This window comes from Diabrotica virgifera, chromosome 7 (genome assembly GCF_917563875.1).
Source record: "Diabrotica virgifera virgifera chromosome 7, PGI_DIABVI_V3a".
Classification (NCBI taxonomy): Eukaryota; Metazoa; Arthropoda; class Insecta; order Coleoptera; family Chrysomelidae; genus Diabrotica; species Diabrotica virgifera.
The window spans coordinates 30,472,384-30,489,804 of record NC_065449.1 but is presented as its reverse complement, the minus strand read 5'-3'; the positions used below and the strand labels follow the sequence as shown (position 1 = coordinate 30,489,804).

The 17,421-nt window shown below is 32.6% G+C and overlaps 1 protein-coding gene across 3 annotated transcripts in view; it reads left to right on the top strand.

The window, feature by feature from the left end:
- The window catches only part of LOC114328060 (dynein axonemal heavy chain 3), a 793,139-nt gene that overhangs the window by 615,678 nt on the left and 160,040 nt on the right, over positions 1-17,421 (top strand). The window lies entirely within an intron of this gene.

Genomic DNA, 17,421 nt, shown 5'->3' with positions numbered 1-17,421 from the left:
TATGAATATGACTCTTATTGTTAGATATCATATCATTTCCCGTTCGTAAAATGAAAGAATTTTGAAAATTTATTTTGTTATTGCAATAAAAAAATTGTTTGGTGATCTTTTCGGGCCCTATTAAAATGCGGGCCCGAGGCAGGTGCCTCACGGGCCTAGTGGTAAAATAGGCCCTGATAAAAATATAGCTTATACAAAGCGCAAAAAAAATGGTGTACACATGAAGTTTGTAGATCCAGCAGAAGCAGAGATGTAGCTAATGAAAAGTAGGTTCTTATTCGTCAAATTCCAAATCGAGTACTTCAACGTGAAATAACCAAAAAATGAAGCACTTTTCGGAGAAAACTCATTACAACTTTTTTATAAAGTGTTGAAACAAAATTTTATTTTTGTTTAAACATTCTACTAACAATTAAAAATTATTTTTAAACTTTTTTTCTGTTTCAAAAATAATCGATACTTTTTGTGATTAGTGTACTTACTTTTTCAGTTATTTGCGAAAAACCGTCTAAAAACGTGGATTTTTTGTGAAACATGATTATATTCACTCGCAAATAACTCGAAAAGTATTAACTTACTTCAACAATTTACTGAAGTGAAAAAACAAAAGTTGCTTAGAATTAGTCAGTTTATCTATTTCTGGACTTATTTTGAACGCATATTGTTTCACCCCCGAGAAGGGGTGAAACTCACCCCCTGGGCAAAAACACATATCGATACCATATCACTTTTTTCAATCCAAAATCCAAGCGGTTAGCGGTTCTTTAAAATGTACAGCAAAAACCGTGAGTAAATGGACTATTTGAGATACGTTAGAAAATAACTGAAACAAATATCCATACAGCAATAAAAATGTCATCAAGGCTACTATTTATGAATCAGTAGTAAATAAGATACGGCTTTATTATAATTTTTAATTATTCTATCTGATGCAATATCATAAGTTTGTGTATAAAAACGATTTTTTTTATAAAAACAAGTTATGGCTTCCTAAATAAAAAAATCAATGATTAATAAATTTAGTGCGTCAATCGAAAGAAAACATAAATAATAAACATAAAAGAAGAATCACCAAAATCTATGTTTATTTGTTATGTAAGACATTGCATGGCAACTTTGTTGTTTAGACATTATTGTTGTAATAATTAGGTTCAAAAGTTCAAAAAATGATAAAAGATTCGATAAAGTTTGCAATTTACTACAGAAAACAATGGAAAGAAGCTGTAGATAAATAAGAACTACATATTTAAAAATCAATATTGAGTTAATTGATATTATTTTTTAACATGGTTCTGAAGTCGTCCTCTTCTTCTTCTTTCTTGTATGTAGGCTTTAAAACCTGTTTCTTCTTCAATATTAGCCTCCTAAATTGTTTAAATGATCGCACCATCTTTTTCTTTTGTCTACCAATACTTCTTCGTCCATTTGGTGACGTATCTCGTGCTATTCGTACTATCCTATCCTCTGCCATTCTACTAATGTGTTCGTTTCACCCCCGTTTCGGTTTTGTCACCCATTCATGTATGTCTTCTACATTGCATGCTCTGATGCTCTTCTTATGTTTTCGCTTCTCTCCCTATCCAAGTCCAACAGACTTTTCCCTAATATTCGTCAAAGTATTTTCATCTCTATTGTTTCTGGTAGTCGTCTCGTTTTAGATGTGTCAGGTCTTGTCTCCGCCGTGTATGTCAATATAGGTCTAATTGCTGCTTTATAGATTAATGCTTTTGTGTCTTGTCTTACGTGTTTGTTCATCCAGACTGTGTCATTGAGAGATCCCGATGCTTTTACTTGTGTATGTCAATATATGTAGGTATAATTGCTGCTTTATAGATTATTGCTTTTGTTTGTCTTACGTGTTTGTTCTGCTAGATTGTGTTATTGAGAGATCCCGATGCTTTACTTGCTTTTAAGCTTTGTTGTCGTACTTCTTCTTTAACATCTCCGTAACTAGTTATATTTATTCCCAGATATCTAAACTTGCTTCCTGCTTTATTATTTCCCCATCAATTTCGATTGTACCTACATCGTAGTGGGTATTTATGTAGATGTTGTCCTACTTTTGTTTTTTTCTGCTGATATTATCATATTGTATTTCTTGGCTGTTGTATTGAAGATGTGTGTTAGTTAATCTTTGGAGATCGTTTCGGACTTTGGAAGTCGTTCTCAAACAGGATTATTTTAAAAAATCTGGGAAGATTTTATAAGCTAGATTTGTTATTAACCTAGATTTGATGTCTGTCTTTTCAAAACTTGATATATTTGGCCTAGAATTATTTGGACGTGAATTATAAATTGTAAAATTCCCTCATCTTCTTTAGTCTCGGCATCCGTTATGGCTTGCAAATTTTAGAAGCCTCGGAGGTGTAACCAGAGAAGGTTCCCATTGTTTTCAATCTGGTGGGATGTAGAGTAATATTTTTAGTATTATTTTATGTGCTATTAGATTGAAAACTTAGTCTTTTAGTCTTGCTTTAGAAAGACTTTTCACATTAAAGTCTAAGTTTTTCAACCTAATAAAAATATTTTTAAAATAAAATAAATAAATAAATAAATAAAATAAATAAATAAAATGAAAATAAATAAAATAAATAAAATATTTTTAAAATAAAATATTTTTAAAAGATTTTTAATTGAAAATTTATTGGACCATTTTCCTGATGACACCTCCAAGGCTTCTACAATATGCAAGCCAAATGGATGCTGCAGTGAAGACAAAAGGGAAGGAATTCTACACTATGCAATTTACAACCCCCGTCTGCAGCTGGTACAGTTCCAACGGAAAATGGACCTAGTTACTCTATAGGAGTAATACTAATATAAAATAAAAATGTATACCATTTTATTCAGTTGCAATGCGAAACCAAAACTGTCTTAATTTTTACTTAGGTTAGAGAGCGCGGCCAGCACTCTTATCGACGATTTCACCTCTTATTAGAGGCTCTTCAGAGAAAGCATAGGCTGCTATCTCTACTCCAGGTAAAAATTTTCGACATCTATTAGTCCCCCACTGCAACTGACGTGAAGGTGGTAGGTGCGTAGCGGCATCTGCTAAATGAAAGTCTAAGTTTTTCAACCTAATAAAAATATTTTTTAAAAAAATATTTTTAAAAAAATATTTTTAAAATAAAATATTTTTAAAAGATTTTTAATTGAAAAACTTATTAGACCATTTTCCTGGTCTCACATTATTTCTATATATTACATATTATGGTATCACATTATTTCTAATAAATGAACCGTTGTTGAAAAGTACAATTAATGTACGATAAAAAGTTCTTTCTAAAAAGCCTTGCATGGTCTAAAATCTAAGATGCAACCATCCAATCCTATCAAATTTTTTCAATTTTATATGAGATATAATATCTTATATACAGTGCGGTGGAATAAGTGTTGCCCCCTTCCTATTAATTTGTTTATTTTAAGAATATAAGCAAAGCGCTTGAATAGGTCGATTTTTAAACTAACCATAGTATATTATAGCATCAACGTTTCGAACTTTACGCTATCCCTCTTCAGGTGACAGGCATAAATTTGATTTTTTTAAATGGGAAAGTACATCATGTGACACCTCATTTAAAAGCTTTTAAAATACTGATTTCAAAAATGTATAATACTTTAATTATGTTTGAGAGCGTAGGCCCAAAAATTCGGTCGAACTCTTTTTAAACGCATTTATTTTTTTCGAATTCTGAGAAAACTAATAAGTATTTTTGAAAAATTTAAACGCAGAATCAAAGATTAGATTATTACCGAGGGCTGACAGTCCCTTAGAATAAACAAAAAGTTTCTTTTGAATGATATATTTGAAATTAAAAATCACACTAAATTTTCTCTTTTTTCCACCACTGTGACTTATTAAAATAAACATTATAGGAGTTGTCAGGGACTTTGGACCATCGAGAATACTGTAATATTTCATTCTGCGTTTAAATTTTTCAAAAATATTTATTAGCTTTTTCAGGATTCGAAAAAAAAAATGATTGCGTTTAGAAAGAATTCGACCGAAATTTTGCGCCTACGCTCTCAAACAGGATTAAAGTATTATACATTTTTGAAATCAGTATTTTAAGAGCTTTTAAATGAGGTGTCACATGATGTACTTTCCTATTTAAAAAAATCAAAGTTATGCCTGTCACCTGAAGAGGGATCGCGTAAAGTTCGAAACGTTCATACTATAATATACTATGGTTAGTTTAAAAATCGACCTGTCCCAGAGTTTTGCTTATATTCTTAAAATAAACAAGTTAATAGGGGGGGGGGCAACACTTATTCCACCGCACTGTATATATTATGTAAAAAAATATGAGTTTCGATCAAAAGTAAAGTGCCTTTCTAGATCACAACATATTTCAATTAGAAGGATGTAATTGCATATATAAACATAGTTTTTAATGCTGAACAACTTTTCATAATAACTTTTCAATATTGTGAAAACTAAACGTAGTTTGTTCTTTACCGAAATTCATATTTTTTGGCATACCTCGTAAAAGATTCATAAAATTTGATATTTGATGGTTGCATTCTGAGTTCTAGACAATGCAGAACATTTTACGAAGAATTTTTCTCGTAAAATTAATAATAAAACAGTTTCCCATATGGTTCCTAGTTATGTAGACACCCTGTATAAAATTTATTTGAAAACTTTGAAATGACAAAATATTGTTGTTCTGAAGCTATTTCCTTGTGGCATTTTTATAATTACGTATTTTTTATGGGAAATAAGCCACAATTTTATTAAAAAATGAATTTATTAACGTTTCGAAGCCCAAATCGGGTTTCGTTGTCAAAATACAAAATACTATTAAAATAAAACAAACATGTTGTTGCTAAGTAAAAAAATTCTTCTAATAATTTATTTAATCTGACTCATTTATATTGGCAATTCAGACGTATATTATACATTTTAAAGTAGAAGACTTTAAAATGATATCGCCAATATTTATGAGTTGCGTTCCTGGGACGACTTTACTAAAATGTTGCATTTGGTTGTCTTTTTAAAGACAGATCACATGCTATGATTTTCTTGCGACGGATATTCTTGAGTTGGGATTGATTTCATGTAATCGAATGAACTATCTTTTAGTAAAGTCGTCCCAGGAACGCAACTCATAAATATTGGCGATATCATTTTAAAGTCTTCTACTTTAAAATGTATAATATACGTCTGAATTGCCAATATAAATGAGTCAGATTAAATAAATTATTAGAAGAATTTTTTTACTTAGCAACAACATGTTTGTTTTATTTTAATAGTATTTTGTATTTTGACAACGAAAAACGAAACCCGATTTGGGCTTCGAAACGTTAATAAATTCATTTTTTAGTAAAATTGTGGCTTATTTCCCATAAAAAATACGTAATGACAAAATATTATTGTTTATTTACTTAAATGTATATTTTTAATTTAATATGCAGGGTGCTTCATTAATGTTGCAAACAATTTAAGGGGAAAGGCTCAAAATTTCGCCTGTCAAAATTTTCAATTTGTTTTAAATGTATTCATTTTTTTCGAATCCTGAGAAAAGTAATAAGTATTTTTTTTTAATTTAAACGCAGAATGAAAGACAACGTTATTGCCGAGGGCCGACAGTTCCTTAAAATAAATAAAAAGTTTCTTTTGAATTAAATATTTTCAATTATTAAAAATCACACTCAATTTTCTCTTTAATTTTCACCCCTGTAACTTATTAAAATAAACATTATAGAAGTTTTCAGGGACTTTCGGCCTCAGCAATAATGTAGTCTTTCATTCTGGGTTAAAATTTTTCAAAAATATTTATTAGTTTTATACAGGGTGAGGGGAGGAACGCATCAAACTTTAAGACTGTATAATATACGTAAAAATAATCAAAAATAACTCATATGTTGTTATTCGATTTTCATTTGTTTCCGAAATACAGGGTGTTAAAATTTTTCTTACAAACTGACGATTTATTTATTGCTCTAAAACCGGTTGAGGTGTGCAAATGAAATTTGGTGGGTTTTAAGACATAGTTATTGCGCACGTTTTGACATACAATTAAGACTTTTCTATTCACCATTGGCGCGCGTACGGGTAATAGTCTGAAATTTTTTAAAGATAAAAATGGTACGCCGCTGAAATATTTCAAATTAAAAATATTTCTTGAATTCCTCGTTTAATACGTGACAAAAAATCTATCTTCCCTTTTTTCATGCGACGCTTCGTTTTTATGCAAAAAATAAAACATCTTAACGCTTACAAAGTTTTCGACGAAGTTTCTATATGAATGTGTAGAAACTTATTTCGAATACTTTGTAAGTAAGCGTTAAGATATTTTATTTTTTGCATGAAAACGAAGCGTCGTATGAACAAACATGAAGATAGATTGTTTGTCAGAAATTGAACAGGGAATTCAAAAATAATTTTTAATTTCAAAAATGTTAGACTATTACCCGTACGCGGGCCAATGGTGAATATAAAATTCTTAATTGTGGGTCAAACAAACAATGTCTTAAAACCCACCAAATTCCATTTGCACACCTCAACCACTTTTAGAGTAATAAATAAATCATCAGTTTGTAAGAAAAATTTTAACACTCCGTAACTCGGAAACTGATGATACAGTAATAATAGCCGATAGTTTACAAGACCTGCAAAGACTCATGAGTAAAATAGTAAGGTGTAGTAGGGAGTACGGACTCTCTCTCAATATCAAAAAGACGAAGTTTATGAAAATTAGTAAAAACAACCATAATACTAACGAAATCTTGATAGTAGAGGGCCAGCAGATCGAAAGAGTAAAAAAGTACACTTACCTAGGAACACTTATAACAGAAAATAATGACTACACTGCAGAAATAAAAGTCAGAATCGAAAAAGCACGTTCTAATTTTATAAAAATGAAAAAGGTCCTATGTAGCAAAGATTTAACATTAGCTCTTAAAGTACGCCTAACAAAATGTTACGTCTACAGTGTTCTATACTATGGAGTGGAATCATGGACGTTAAATGTAGAGACAATGAGACGACTTAACGCCTTTGAAATGTGGACCTATAGAAAAATTATGAGGGTTTCCTGGGTAGATAGAGTTACAAACAATGAAGTACTGAGAAGAATAGGTAAAGAAAAGGAAGTTGAACTTACAATTAAAGAAAAGAAGCTACAGTATCTCGGACATGTGATGCGGGGCGAGAAGTATGGTATCCTACGACTCATAATGCAGGGAAAGATAGATGGCAGAAGAAGCATCGGAAGAAGACGAATTTCATGGTTGAAGAACCTGAGAGAGTGGTTTGGATGCAGCTCGAAACAACTATTTAGAGCTACTGCCTCAAAAATTAAAATAGCTATGATGATTGCCAACCTCCGTAGCGGAGATGGCACCTGAAGAAGAAGAAGAACTCGGAAACAAATGAAAATCGAATAACAACAAATATGAGTTATTTTTTATTATTTTTACGTATTGATGTGATATTGATTATTGATATGAGATAATATTCTTATATGTCATTTAATTTAATCAATGCATTAATAATAATCTAATTACTTAACCAGATCACATATCAATATGTTCTCAATCTCAGGGCGAATTATAAAATTAATTACTTACTTTCGTGGCTTCTAAATATTTCTCAATGGTTCCTAATCGGGATAGGAAAAAAAAGAGTAAAATAATACACACATATGGGTTACAATTATATCAAAATATTGTTTATTTTATTTAAATGGCAATCACTGCTTAATATTTGCTAGATCTTATTATTCTTAAACATAACATTTACAAATGGGAATCTTATTTCCTTTTGGTTTCCAATTGAAAGTTTTTATTAACATTTAACTATTAGGATTTATTAGCAACAATTCTATTTAAGTTTGATGAAGCTTTTCTGATATTATTGATTATGTTCTTCAATTTTTAATGTGGTATTTAATACGAAAAACCCATACATTCATGTCCAAACAAATAAGACTGACCTTTTTCTGGTGAACTGAGAATGTCTTCACACAAGACCCGTTTCCTGCTATCCTTGGCTGCGATCAAAACCTCGTCCTGGCTTTCAGTAATGTTCTCCTTTGAAAACTAGCTCGTATATAGCTCTCGTTCCTGCTTCTGTCGTGATGCTGTATTCTACCTTTTTCGAAACTGCAATCAGCTACCGGGACACTCTTGGCTCAAGGAGGTTCTTTTACCCTCGACCTGGCCTACCTCTCGTTCCACGATAGATACTCCACACTCACGGAACTACACCGGCTTTTTTCACTCTCCGTACACTACCGTCCACTACTGGACCTCTCTTCTCGACAGCTCAAAACATTCTGATCTATCTTTTTCATCCATTCCCCTACTTTCTAAATATCCCTTCCAAATTCACAAATCAAACTTTCACCACCAACTCTCATTCGCAGTCTTCCTCAAAACCAATTTTTAATCTTTCTAAATATGCTTAATGGATTTCAAAAAAAAATAGTTAATTCCCATTCTAAAATTACTTTCTACTATTTACAAAATTTAATGACCTATTATCTACTTCAACTGAGTCTTATTTAGCATAGGCTAATGATCGAACCTTCCGCGAACAACGATAATGGTACGCGCCATTCACTTTGTTTATTCTCGGCGCATTGTCCCGAGTTCCGTAAGCTTTTTCTAATCACTTCTTAAAATTAAATATAACAATTTGTTGTATACAGGTTGTTCTAAATTTATATGCCCGTGGTTGAGAAAATTGAAAATATTTTATATTAAATTGAATTCTGTTTATAATTATCAAAATTTAATTTTCATATCAAATAGAAATATAACAAATCCCCGCCTTGTATTCGATAAAATTTATCTGCATTTTTAAATAAATTTTCTCGAGGCAAAACCAACTCCCTGTATATTTCCTTACTTTAATCTACGTCTTATATCCTAACTTACTATCTACTTCATGTAATTCTGTCTTTTTTCTCAGATTCTTTACACATGTTTACCGTGCATTCTGCATCCTCGTTTGCATATACCTCCTCTTCAAATACTACTGTTTCAATCATATTCTTTTCACTTTCATTTTTTTTAGCTTTATTTCTTCTTCTCCTGAGCTCATCTCTTCTTTTGAGGAATCCCAGTTTTCTTTTGCTTTTGATACTCCCAATTTTTCTTCTTCTGGGCTCAACTCTTCTTTTGAGGAGCCACAGGTTTCATTTTCTTTTGTCTTTTTCTGACTTTTTCTCCCTTTTCTTCTTTGTCCTTGCTTCGTTGCCAAATTCATTTCCACTGTTTGTTCTTTACCTGATTTGTCCGTATTTTGTTTCTCCTGTTCCTTGTCCTGTTCTTCTTCTTTACTATCGAACCATAGGCTTGCTTCATATTTGAGATGGTTTCTGATAGTTTCTTTTGCTGTTTCGAAATTTCCGATGTGTTGTATTTTCTTTTTCAGGCTATTTATGAACGGCACTGGGTGTAATCTTCTTACATCCCCGCCAAACCTTATCTTCACGTCATCTGTGCTATGTATAACCATTTCTCTTCTTTCTCCTACATTTTGTTGCGTCCGGTTTTCGGTGACTTGTTTTTCTATTTCTGTGATTCTTTTTTCCACTTCTTCTCTGTCTACTTGAATAGCATTTTCCAACTTATTTTCCAAATTTTCTATTTCCTTTTTCTGGCAATTCGTTATTTCCTTTATTTTGCTTTTGATTTCTTTTTGATTGTCATCCAGTTTTTGTTGTATTTCATCCATTTTCTGTTCCATTCTTTGTGACTGGAGTTGCATCATTTGTAATAATTTATCTATTCCTGATAATTCTTGCTGTTCTGATGCCATGATTGTCGTGTCTAAAATATCTTCTTGGTCTGAATTATTCTCTTGGTTTGAATGTTCTTTTTGTTTTTTGTTGTCTTTGCTTTGGCTTCTTGTCACAGACATTTGTTTTCAAGAAGTACTGTCCCCGCCAAATATGAAATTTTACTAGTATGTTACCAAGACGACTTTTTCTCACCCAAATATTATAAATTGTCAATAAATATATCAAATGTAAATATTGTAAAAATAAAATATTAAATCAGTTATGTAAAATTTGTACCTAAAGAGATCTAAAATTTTATGTTATCAAATGTAAGTATCTCACTTTTTACCACAGGCATATAAATTTTCAAATACCGCCTTTACTCTTTCCATCCTTCAAATTTGCCACTAGAAATATTTTTCAATGCTTTCCACGTTGGACGACAGTTGATGTGATATTGATTATTGATATGAGATAATATTCTTATATGTCATTTAATTTAATCAATGCATTAATAATAATCTAATTACTTAACCAGATCACATATCAATATGTTCTCAATCTCAGGGCGAATTATAAAATTAATTACTTACTTTCGTGGCTTCTAAATATTTCTCAATGGTTCCTAATCGGGATAGGAAAAAAAAAGAGTAAAATAATACACACATATGGGTTACAATTATATCAAAATATTGTTTATTTTATTTAAATGGCAATCACTGCTTAATATTTGCTAGATCTTATTATTCTTAAACATAACATTTACAAATGGGAATCTTATTTCCTTTTGGTTTCCAATTGAAAGTTTTTATTAACATTTAACTATTAGGATTTATTAGCAACAATTCTATTTAAGTTTGATGAAGCTTTTCTGATATTATTGATTATGTTCTTCAATTTTTAATGTGGTATTTAATACGAAAAACCCATACATTCATGTCCAAACAAATGAGACTGACCTTTTTCTGGTGAACTGAGAATGTCTTCACACAAGACCCGTTTCCTGCTATCCTTGGCTGCGATCAAAACCTCGTCCTGGCTTTCAGTAATGTTCTCCTTTGAAAACTAGCTCGTATATAGCTCTCGTTCCTGCTTCTGTCGTGATGCTGTATTCAACCTTTTTCGAAACTGCAATCAGCTACCGGGACACTCTTGGCTCAAGGAGGTTCTTTTACCCTCGACCTGGCCTACCTCTCGTTCCACGATAGATACTCCACACTCACGGAACTACACCGGCTTTTTTCACTCTCCGTACACTACCGTCCACTACTGGACCTCTCTTCTCGACAGCTCAAAACATTCTGATCTATCTTTTTCATCCATTCCCCTACTTTCTAAATATCCCTTCCAAATTCACAAATCAAACTTTCACCACCAACTCTCATTCGCAGTCTTCCTCAAAACCAATTTTTAATCTTTCTAAATATGCTTAATGGATTTCAAAAAAAAATAGTTAATTCCCATTCTAAAATTACTTTCTACTATTTACAAAATTTAATGACCTATTATCTACTTCAACTGAGTCTTATTTAGCATAGGCTAATGATCGAACCTTCCGCGAACAACGATAATGACCTATTATCTCTTTCAACTAAGTCTTATTTAGCATAGGCTAATGATCGAACCTTCCGCGAACAACGATAATGGTACGCGCCATTCACTTTATTTATTCTCGGCGCATTGTCCCGAGTTCCGTAAGCTTTTTCTAATCACTTCTTAAAATTAAATATAACAATTTGTTGTATACAGGTTGTTCTAAATTTATATGCCCGTGGTTGAGAAAATTGAAAATATTTTATATTAAATTGAATTCTGTTTATAATTATCAAAATTTAATTTTCATATCAAATAGAAATATAACAGTATATTATACAGTCTTAAAGTTTGGTGCGTTCCTCCCCACTCACGCTGTATAGTAGATTTAAAGGGCGCTAAAATATGTCCAGCACGCGGGCGCCAATCAGCCTTGCGGGGCCCTGTAAAACACAATGCTTATGAGAAAATCATATGACAAATTACACAGTGTAAACATGTAAATTTCACTCTATGACCAAATCATATGACAAATCACATGATAAATCATGTAATGTAAAGTCGACTTAACTCTGATAGCTCGCAGGGGTATGTTGATTTGGTTCTATAACCTTTAGTTAGGCTCCTGACAGATGAGATGGAAGAAAATTTAATTTAGCATTAATTCGCTTAAAATAATAAAAAATATCAGATGATTCCATATAAGTTTGGTTGAGTGTATTTCTATTGTGTTAAACTACCTGCTGTCACTTTGTTTTATATTCTAAGGTGGAAAGTAAATAAAGCCTATTATTATCATTATTAATAACATGAAGAGAAGTATCCATGTTGCTCAAATGTGGTCTCGAGGTAACCAATTACAAAAAAACTCGAAGAGGTACCACAAGGTTATTTATTATTGTTAAAAATCATAAAAGGACGCGTTTCGGCTTTACACAAGCCATCATCAGCTTAAATACAGGACATAGAAAACAACGGACTCACCAGAAAAACAGGAAGGAGGAAGAATCAGCTAGTTTACATTATATAGTATAGAGATGCACACACTTCATCATTAATATGTAAGCTATTTATAGCATTTTGTTCTTATTGTACGGTAAAATCTTGAAGAATTCCAGCATGTAGAGGAACCATCTCCGGCTCACATGATGGTTCCTCTACATGCTGAAATTCTTCAAGATTTTACCGTACAATAAGAACAAAATGCTATAAATAGCTTACATATTAATGATGAAGTGTGTGCATCTCTATACTATATAATGTAAACTAGCTGATTCTTCCTCCTTCCTGTTTTTTCTGGTCAGTCCGTTGTTTTCTATGTCCTGTATTTAAGCTGATGATGGCTTGTGTAAAGCCGAAACGCGTCCTTTTATGATTTTTAACAATAATAAATAACCTCTTCGAGTTTTTTTGTAATTGGTTATCATTATTAATATTTTTTATACAAAATAAACTCTCAAATGTCATGTATTGAATAGAAATCTATAGCTAGTGCCTATATAAGTATCTGCATTTATAATTTATTCTATACCAATTTCAATTCAAGAACGATTTCAAGTAAAGACACGTCTAGGACGATTTACTGTTTAATCCACCCTAAAATCCTTTTGTATAAACACCTGATAACTTTGGTAAAACGTCAAAGTTTGGTACCTGTTCAAAGTTAAATCAACCTGACCCCCAATCCGAAAACCCATTATTACCCACACAAAAACGGTTTTTAGAAATAGTAACATTATACCAAGAATAATAAACGACCCTTCCTCATTGTGAGCTGTATTGAAGAGTCCTGAATAACTGGTTCTATAGTGGTTCTGAAATGGACTGGTTTCTCGTTTACTTAAGTCGTTAGATCTTTTTTTGGAAAGACAAAGCAGATTTTATAGTACGATTTTATACCAATGATTGTATCTACACCTTCATTTTAAGAATAATAATGAAAATAAAAAAATTAATCACTAAAAACCGAACTAACGAATCTATCAATCAAGTTATCTCGAATTGGTTTATAGGGGAGTGCAATTAGAACGAAAACATGCATTATTTCGGAAAAATTCAAACACGCTTATATTTTTCTAGGTGTCAGACAGGGCTGTGTGTTTTCCCCAACTTTGTTTAACGTATGCTCAGAGAAGGGCAATGTGGAGTTCGAATCGGGGAATCGGGGGAGAAACTATTAACAACATCATATGCAGACGACACCGCGATCATGGCTGAAAGTATCGAAGATCTTCAATTCCTTATAGATCGAGTTACTAGAGAATGCTCCAATAACGGACTTGACATAAATACAACAAAGACAAAGTTACTTGTGGTTAGCAAACAAGACGTCGGCCCTATGCAACTAATTGTCAATAATGAACCTTTAACAAAAGTTAACAATTTTAAATACCTAGGATGTTGGATAAACAAGACAATAAATCCGGATGAAAAAATTAAAACTCGTATAGAAATTGCATTGCGTTGGAAAAACAGCAAAAAACCATAAATGAACTTACACAAGAAATCAGAGAACTAAGAGAAGAACTCAAACATGCACTCTCTCTGAAAACAAATGGGTGAGTTACTTAAGGTAGGACTCTGGAATGCAAATGGACTAGCAAATCATAAAAACGAATTGCAATATTTCCTGTTAGAAAACAATATTGACATAATGCTAATATCAGAGACACATTTAACAAGCAACCACAACCTTAAATTTTATGGATATATAATTTATAATGCACCACACCCTGATGCTGAAAGGCATGCTAGAGCAGGTGCAGCCGTTATTATTCGAAAAGGGATTAAACACTATCACCTTGGTAACATAAAATAGCCACACCTGCAGGCAGCAAGTATTATCATAGAAGATTGGCTTGGACAAGTAGCAATATCTGCAGCATATCTTCCACCAAACTATCCACCGAATAAAGAATAATTTACTAATTATTTTATTTCACTAGGTAATAGATTTCTTGCCGGTGCTGACTATAATGCAAAACATGTGAGTTGGGGCTCTCGACTTTCTCCACCAGGTAGAGGTAGAATCCTCTTTCAAGTGATGCAGGAACTACATCTCAAACACTTATCTAGTTACACACCTACTTACTGGCCCACTGACCCTAGCAGACTTCCGGACTGTCTTGACTTCTTTGTAAGCAAAGGTTTTGGAGAAGGCTATCTAAATATTGTACCAAATTATGAAATTGCTTCAGACCATACCCCTGTAATAGCGACGCTAAATTTAAGATTTGTTGAGAAGGAACGTCCAGCAAAACTGCACAATCATAAAACTGACTGGAATGAGTTCAGGGAAGAAATACATCAAAAAATAAACCTTAATATTTCTCTCAAAACAAAAGATGAACTTGAATTGGCAGTATATGAATTTACTACACTTTTCCAAGAAGCTGCTTGGAATGCCACTCCAAAATGTAAAGATACACAGAATAAAAGAAACAATCCTATTAATATAAGAAATCAAATTAAAGAGAATAATTATACCAGGAATAAAGCAACGATTCAATGAAGACAACAAAAATGAAAATGGGGAACTACTTATTAACTTTTGCTCTCAGAACGAATTTCGAATAAACAATACGTTCTTCAGACACAAAGATCAACAAAAATATACATTCCAAAATACAAGAGGACACAGATCCGTTATTGATTATATATTGACAAACAGAAACATCCACCACTCTCAAGTACTAGACATACGATGTTTAAGTGCAGCTAATATTGGAAGCGATCACAACCTAGTACTTGGAAAAATCAGAATAGAGCTACAAAGAAACAGGAAAGAAGACCCTGTTGAATGTGAGACAAGAATAAAGGTAGAACAGCTACGAGACTTGTCAACACGAGATCTATACCAGAGAAGATTGCAAAAAGTACTGAATGAAAACTCCATTACACCGGATGAAGACATAGAAGAAAGTTGGAGGAAGATCAGAGATAATATCAAAATGGCAGCAACGGAAGCACTTGGAGAACGTAAGATAAGTAAACATATACGAAAGAAAAGGAGAACTCCATGGTTCTGTGAAGAAATAAAAATAAAATGCCAAGAAAAAAAGAAAATCTACCTAGAATACAAGTCCAAAAGAACGAGACAAACATATAAAGAATATAAAAGAGTACGAAATGAATTAAACTCAATAGTAAGAAGGAAGAAAACAGAACATTGGGAAGCATTTTCAAAAGAGATGGAGCACGACTTTTATGGGATGCAAAGGGAAATGTGGAAAATGATAAGAGGTCAAAGAGCAGAGATGAAGGAATTGATAGAGGTAAAACATACTGATACAAATACATGGACAACTTACCTAAAAAACCTTTATCAAACAGCTAATCACAAAGAACTGGAAACACTACGATTAGAATCGGATGAGAAAACAGAAATTAAAGAGGAAGATATAAAGAACGCCTTAAAAAAGATGAAAAATCGAAAAGCTCCTGGGAAAGATGGAATAGCTAATGAACTTTTAAAGTACGGAGGAGATAGACTTCACAAAGAACTGAATATCCTTATAAGTAAAATAATAAATACAGGAAGAATTCCAGAAGAATGGAGAACCACTCAAATGATAGCGTTATTTAAGAAAGGTGATAGGGCAGACCCCAGTAAATATAGAGGGATAAATTTACTGAGCACTATACTGAAACTCACAACAACAATACTTATGGAGAAAATAATGGCGTGCATAAATATATCGGATGAACAACAAGGATTTAGAAGTGGAAGATCATGTAACGATGCAGTTTTTGTGATAAGGCAAATAGCGGAGAAATCATTAGAATATAACAAACCAGCCTTTTTCTGTTTCATAGACCTAGAGAAAGCGTTTGATAGAATCCAATTAAAAGATGTGATACACCTTCTATATGAGAAAAATTTACCACTGGATATCATAAAACTGATAGAAAACATATTTGTAAGAAATAAAATAGAGATGAAAGTCAATGGAATAATAACAGAACCCATAGAAACAAACACAGGAATCCGGCAAGGAGATTCACTAAGCCCTCTACTGTTTAACATAATATTGGATGCAATAATAAAACAAGTGAAGAAAAAAAGAGGGTACAAAATGGGCAATAGAGAGATAAAAATACTCTGCTACGCTGATGACACCGTGTTAGTAGCAGAGTGCGAAGACGACCTACAAAGATTATTGCACGAGTTCAACATTAACGCAAAAGAAATGAATATGAAAATATCAGTCCAAAAAACAAAAAGCTTAGTAATTGCCAAAGAACCAATAAGATGCAAATTGGAGTTAGACAATCAAATTATACAACAAGTAATGACTTTCAAATATCTGGGAATTAATCTATCAGCCGACAACAATATCGAAGAAGAGGTAAAAGACCAAATAATTAAAGCCAGTAGAACGGCCGGGTGCCTAAACGACACAATTTGGAAAAACAAACACCTAAGATTGGAAACAAAGGCCCGAATATATAAGTCATTTATTAGGCCAGTTATGACTTACACGGCTGAAACAAGACCAGATACAAGCAAAACACGAAGACATCTGGAAACCAACGAAATGAAGATCTTAAGAAGGATTGCTGGAAAAGGACTACAGGATAGGGTAAGAAGTGAGGAAATCAGACGCATATGTGGAGTAGACAATATAAATACCTGGATAAAGAACAGAAAAGAAGAGTGGAATGAGCACATAAGCAGGATGTCTGAATCAAGGATAGTAAGAATAGCCAGGGACAAGTCACCGTTAGGCAGGAGAAGTATAGGACGCCCAAGGAAAAGATGGAATGACAATTTAGGGGCAGAATGAAAGGCACCGTTGAAGAAAAACAGGCAGTACTGTCTATATAAAAGAAGAAGAAGAAGAAGAAGAAGTTAAAGAGAAGAGAAGACTAAGAAAGATATGGCAAAACACAAGGCAGCATCAAGACAAAATGAACTACAATAGAGCCGCAAGACAGCTGAAAAATACAATACTACAGCACAAAAACTCCTACATCGAAAATTATCTTCAAAATTTAACACCAACAGCAGATACCGATTATTCACTTTGGAAGGCAACCAGGAAATTAAAACAACCCAGTAAACACATACCAACATTAAGAAATCCAGATGGCTCATGGTCGAGAACAGATCAAGAAAAAGCAGAGGCATTTGGAAAATATCTTGAAGAAGTTT